Source organism: Vicugna pacos, unplaced genomic scaffold (genome assembly GCF_048564905.1).
Source record: "Vicugna pacos unplaced genomic scaffold, VicPac4 scaffold_20, whole genome shotgun sequence".
NCBI classification, from domain to species: domain Eukaryota; kingdom Metazoa; phylum Chordata; class Mammalia; order Artiodactyla; family Camelidae; genus Vicugna; species Vicugna pacos.
In genome coordinates this window covers 44,488,443-44,494,437 of record NW_027328741.1, presented here as the reverse complement: position 1 = coordinate 44,494,437, position 5,995 = coordinate 44,488,443, and the positions used below count along the sequence as shown (strand labels likewise).

Below are 5,995 nucleotides of genomic sequence, written 5' to 3'. Positions count from 1 at the left end.
TTTATCTATATTTATATATATATGCACATACACTTAATATATATATATGTACAGTATATATATATATGCACACACACACATAAAATTTCAATGGGTTATTACTCAGCTCTAAAAAGTATAAGTTCTTGTCTTTTGCAACAAATGGGTAGACCAAGATGATAATATGCTAAGTGAAATAATTCAGACAGATAATGACAAATGCTAAATTATTTTACTCATATTTAGAATTTAAAACAAATTAACATAACAAAACAGAAAAGGAGTTAGAGATATAGAAAGAAACAGGTTGTTTACAAGAAGGAGGGAAATGTGGTGAAGAAAAAGAAATAGTGAGGAAAATTAAGAGAGAAAATTTTCCAACTGACAAATTAATTGAGTCAGGGACCAGAAATGCACTGTATGGGGAATAGTCAATAACTATGAAATATCTTTAAATAGCAACAAATCATAACTAGTTTTATTCTTGTGATCAATTTGAATTGTATTAAAATTTGCAAACATTATGTTATGTAAGAGAAACGAACACAGTGTTATACATTAAACTACACTTCAAAAACAAACAGACATACTTATAGAAAAAAACAGATTTGTAGTTAACAGAGGAAGGGGTTGGAAAAGGAGATTTAGATTAATGCACTCTGAAGATACAAACCTCCAGCCATAAAATAAACGTGTTCAAGGGATGCTAAGTTTTAACATGATAAATACAATTAATAATGCTTTATGTTATATATGCATGTTGTTAAGAGAGTAGACCATAAGTTTCCTCATCACAACAAAAAGAGTAATTGTATTTCTTTAATATTGTATCTAAATGATATAATGAATTCTCCCTAAAGTTGCTATAATATTTACTTCATGATAATGTAACTCAAATATCTACCCTGTGCATCTAAACTTACACAATGTTTTATGTCAATTACATCTCAATAAAAGCAGAAGGAAAAATGGAAAGACAATGAACATTGTTTCCCAAGTCACTTCACATGATTGTTTTTGCAGCAAGCAATCTTGAGTCATGGTAGACTTATCTTAGAGAAAGATACTAATAAATAATTGATTCTAATAAATTATACATAAAGATACTAATATAATTAGGGTTTTATCATGCTTTAAACTTTCTTCATGATAACAGCCCACTGATTCTGTAGGCGTCAAAATTTCACTCTGTGTATTCATCTGAGATTAGTGAATGGATACAAAAGTTAACCATGGCTGCTTTTGCTGTGAGTGATCAAGTTCACTGTCTCTGACCAAAGGTCTCATCTCCCCAAGAGCATCAGTAAGAAAGGAACATACTAGGTTGCTAAAAATCTCAGCATGGTAAAATCTCAGAACTCCTACAATTCTTAACTGTTTTGCAATGGGAATGCAATACTGACAAAAACATTATTTTGGATAACAATATGGTGTTTTCTCAAGGATGCATAAGGGGATGTGAAAATAATACTTGAGATCCATAAGAAACATCCTCGCTCAAGTGCTGGCAAAGAAGTGTAAAGATTCTGCATTATTAGGACTGAGGACTGCTTTCAAAATGATGACTATGTTCACTGTATTTCAGGTAGTCCAATGAAAGAAAAGTTATTGCTATTTGTAGATGAACGGGAACACATCAGCTGTTCAGTCCCTATAAATTAGTCATTGGGTGTTCAAATACAAAATAAGTTGTGTCAACAATGAGAATTAAAAGAAAAATAAACTTGGACATAAGCTTAAATTAAAAAGGAGACACAGTCTTGTGCTGGGCTCTGGGGATTGGAGAATGTATATGCCTCAGTCCAATTCAAGGGTTCAGTGGCTTGGCCCTAGCATTAGCTCGGGATTCAATGAACAGGTAATAATTAGTATACTGGGAGGAATATAATCTACCTCTCCCTGATTGGAAGAAAATCTGGTGGCTCAATGAAACTCTTAATTCACAGAAATTCTGAAACATGCAGAGGAATAATCCACTGATGACTCAACTAAGACAATCTTAGTTACTGCTTAAAAATCCATCTTCACATACACACACAGTGGTAGACAAGTCTGTAGTATTTAGTGGGAAGAATTCAGTGGGCAGAGCTCAGAGAATAGTTTTCAAAACACCAGCCAACTTTTGTACTTTTGCAAATAGCCTACTTTTCCCAGGTAGAAAACTATAGATGGACAAACAAACAATATTTTTCTTTAGGATTTCTTATTCTGAAAGTAAGCAGTAGCTTTTGACTTATCAGTGTAGAACCTTGTTATGATGACCACGGTAAGACCCACTGTCTGATAAGAGAGCTGGTAATTAGCTGCTGAACCAGCCCATCTGAACCCAAGACTGCTAATATAAGCGAAAACATAGCCACCATCAGAGTTGAGCTGACAAATTTAAAAGCTTGATATCTGTGTTATAGGAACACCCACTGCTGTCCAGACACAGGTCTCCTGCTGAAAGTGGGCTCTTTTCTTCTCTTGGTAAAGGTCATATTGGTGGGATGTTTCTAGAGCTTACCCTGATCCATTAACCCATTTTCCAGATTATCAAAGTCTTTCTTCACAACAGGTGACACATTTTCAGGACACAATGTTGCCATTTCAGTTTTATCCGCTGACACTGGCTGCATGATTGTGAGCAGAAGCCTTAGGCTCCCTGACCAAGCCTACACTTATCCCAGAAATTCAGCTCATTTCACATTCTGAAAATGTTTCACCTCTTATTTTATATTAATGGGAAATAGTCAAAGTATTCCATGAATATTTTATATTTCCTAGTATCTGCAGAAATTTGATATTATTGCAGTTGGACAAATATTTAATTCTACCACTCTCACCTCTTTTTAGTCCACACAGTTTAGATTGCAATTTAGTTACTGAATTCACCCACCCCAACCAAGGGTCTAGTACCTCATAAATACTTCCTGTGTGAAGGTTAGAATGGCACAACTTATGTGGGGTGTATAAACGTACATTAAATGTTTGCATTGGCACTGTCTCTTCTGGATAAACTCTGATTCTAGGAAGTCAATTAATTAGAAATCAGTATACTTATTGGTATGCGGAAAAGAATCAGCTCTTTTGGGATGGGTGGGTGATGAAGAGACAGGAAAATATCCATCAAATGAGAATGAAATGCCTTAGGCCTCTGGAGGTATGAATTAAGAAGAAAATAATACTTTGTCTACTGTACATACCTCCAATTACAGTTTTGAGTGACTAGTCCTTGGGCTACGAAAAGAGCTAGTATGTGGTGAAGAGTAAAGAACAAAACGAAACAGTTTTAAAACAATGATAGTTTTGTTGTTTCAGGATAGTAGACTTTGCTTAAAGTCAACATGTATTTTTCTTTCACTAAATACTAAAATGCATCCTGTGGCATATTCTGTGCTTACAGTGCTGGTATCCAATTTAGACAAGGAAAGGGGTATAGACAGAAAATATCTTGAGGAGGTGATTTCTCTGCTGAGACTACGAAAATCTTTATAGGTAAAATGAGGACATCCTAAGTCGAAGGAAGAGCTGGAGCCAAAGTTGTGAGGTTTTATTTAATATGGTCCATAAACATTTGCCTGGATGTATTTCCAGAAACAGTGAAACATAAAGATATGCCAAATTAGTAAGATGTCAGATCTATAATGAAATGACTAAACTATGTTGAGTTTGTGTGCTTACAGTGGAAAGGCATTTAGTGCCACCTTTAGGATGTAAGCTTGTCTTTGTCTGGATCATAAAAGTAACTTAAAATATTCACTTGAAAATATAGTGTAGATTCTTGAGGGGAGGAAAAGAAATCACAAATTCGAATGCTTTGAAAACAGCACAGAGAAGACCATAGATAAAATTGCTTTTAAATTCTATCACATGCTTAATGTGCCATCTGAGTCTATATCATGTGACTTTTATGATACCAGGCATGACATAATAGAGACCATGATCCCTGGGCCAGTTCCTGCATTTATCTCCTGTTCTAATGTATCCTAACTTAACTCTTTTCATACTTTCCAGGATGAACCAGAAACCACTTAGTAATTTACCCTATCTCCATGTTTTAGTTTTTTACAAATTCTTCAATTTTTTCTTCTTCCTTAGAAATTATTTAAATTTATACCCATATGTTGCATTAAATGATCATATCAATCAAATATCTCTTTTTTTCTTTAAATGGTAACTTAGTCTCACGTTTAACTTTTTACACTATTTAAAAAAAATAAGGATAATAAAGTTACACATCTAAGTTTATTGTTCAAATAAGAAAATTGCAGATATTTGTCGACATTTACCAACATCAAATTTAATCTTTGTAATCCTGCATAATCTGGTTGTCCTCTGGTGGATCAGTTTTAATTAGGATGACATTCATAAACTGAAGATGGCTGATGAGTTGGCCTTGAAAGGGAGGTAGCTGATGTATCAGCTATCACTGTCACTGGAAACCGTGGGTTGCTCCCTGGTTGAAGTTTAGATAAATGACATTTATTGGCAGATATGTTGTGATATCTATTTTGAAAAGTAGAAGGCTTCACCATCAGTCCAAATTAATTGCTCTGTATGGGAGACAAGATGCTCTACTGAGAAGTAGAAGTTGTAGTTGTAATGAAGTTCAAAACACAGCCATTTGCTTCAGTGTAGCTGCTTTCAGAGTGCCCGTGGACAGTGGTCAACTGATTTAAATTAGCACGTTGATCCACTGCAATTTGTTCTGGTGGTCTACATGACATTGATGATGGAGGAGAAAAATCACTTCTGATCGGGGTAATTGTATCACCAATTATGTGGCTAGTAGAGGGCTTTTTTATTAGAGGCATGTTTAAATTTGGAGAAGGTAAAAATGCACTTTCTCAACTAGTGTCAGCCATAAAATCAGAATTATGTTTACGAACATTACCTCCTCTTTTAAAGTGCTTCTTGTTGACATTTTGAGCCAATGAAGATACCAGAGAGGAATTTTTAATCCCAATTCTTCATTTTATTCTCTCTAAAAGCAGGGGAAACCCTCATTTAATATTTGGATTATGATAGAACTGAAGCTACAACCAAAGGAGAAAGATTTTAGTAATATTTTAAACCAAAACACAAGACTATAATAAGAATCACCTATAAAACCTCAGATTTCACTTTTACTATGCAAAGATAATATCATCAAAATATGAAAATTGATAATGATATTTTGAAGTTACTTATTTGGAAAATACACATTTAAATAGTATAGTCATCAAATTTAAGAAGTTAGCATTTGCAGTAACGGTGAATGCCAATTTTGAAAAGCAGCTTTAATACCTTTATTTAGGTTTCTGCTAAGATTTATAGTTGCTAGCAAAGTTTCTCAAAATCTTGAATACTTAAGGCACTGTTCTCATTTTTAGAAAAAATAAAGAATTTTAGCCTTTGTAGTTTTATACAATTTTCAAAACCTACCTTCATATTTATATTACCACAGAGTGATGTACAAAATAAAATTTTATACATCAGTTACCAAGACGTAACTAAAATTTCTGAATATCTTGCTTAAAACAGAGACTTCTATTTCTTCTGCCAGAAAGTCAGCTAGACAAGCAGATCTTTGAAAATTCTGCCGTACTTAACTAAACCCATAAAAGATAAGCTGTCTAATTAAACGATTCAAATATTCTGAAAGGGGCCATTCTTTCCAAAACATCCTTCTTAAAGACATCTTCGTCAATCACTATGGAAGTTCCATTATCATCCCAACAGATGGATTTAAATTGGTCACTCCAAGCCATTTTCCAGAGTTTACTTGGAAGTGTCAGAAAACGAAAATCATTATCTTCATCTGGTTCCGAGACACAATGTGTGTAACATTGTCTTTTTATCAAGGATTCTTCTGACAAAGTCTGAAAAGCATTTTCTTCAATCATACACCTCAAGTCCAAGTCCTCAGAGAATGTTTGATCACACAATAGAGATCTACCGGAGTTTCCTGAACCAGTTTGTCCATTTTTACTAGACACATCTTGAATTTCTGAAGAAATATGTTCCATCTCAAATAACTTGTACTATAGCTACT

At 34.0% G+C, this 5,995-nt stretch overlaps 1 long non-coding RNA gene across 1 annotated transcript; it reads right to left on the bottom strand.

Moving 5' to 3' along the window:
- Positions 1-4,187: 4,187 nt before the first annotated feature.
- Positions 4,188-5,646, bottom strand: LOC140693712 (uncharacterized). Its single transcript, XR_012069411.1, has 3 exons — positions 5,386-5,646; positions 4,856-4,945; positions 4,188-4,514 (listed from the first exon to the last, which is right to left on the bottom strand). It is a non-coding gene; the product is annotated as an uncharacterized lncRNA (long non-coding RNA).
- Positions 5,647-5,995: the final 349 nt, after the last annotated feature.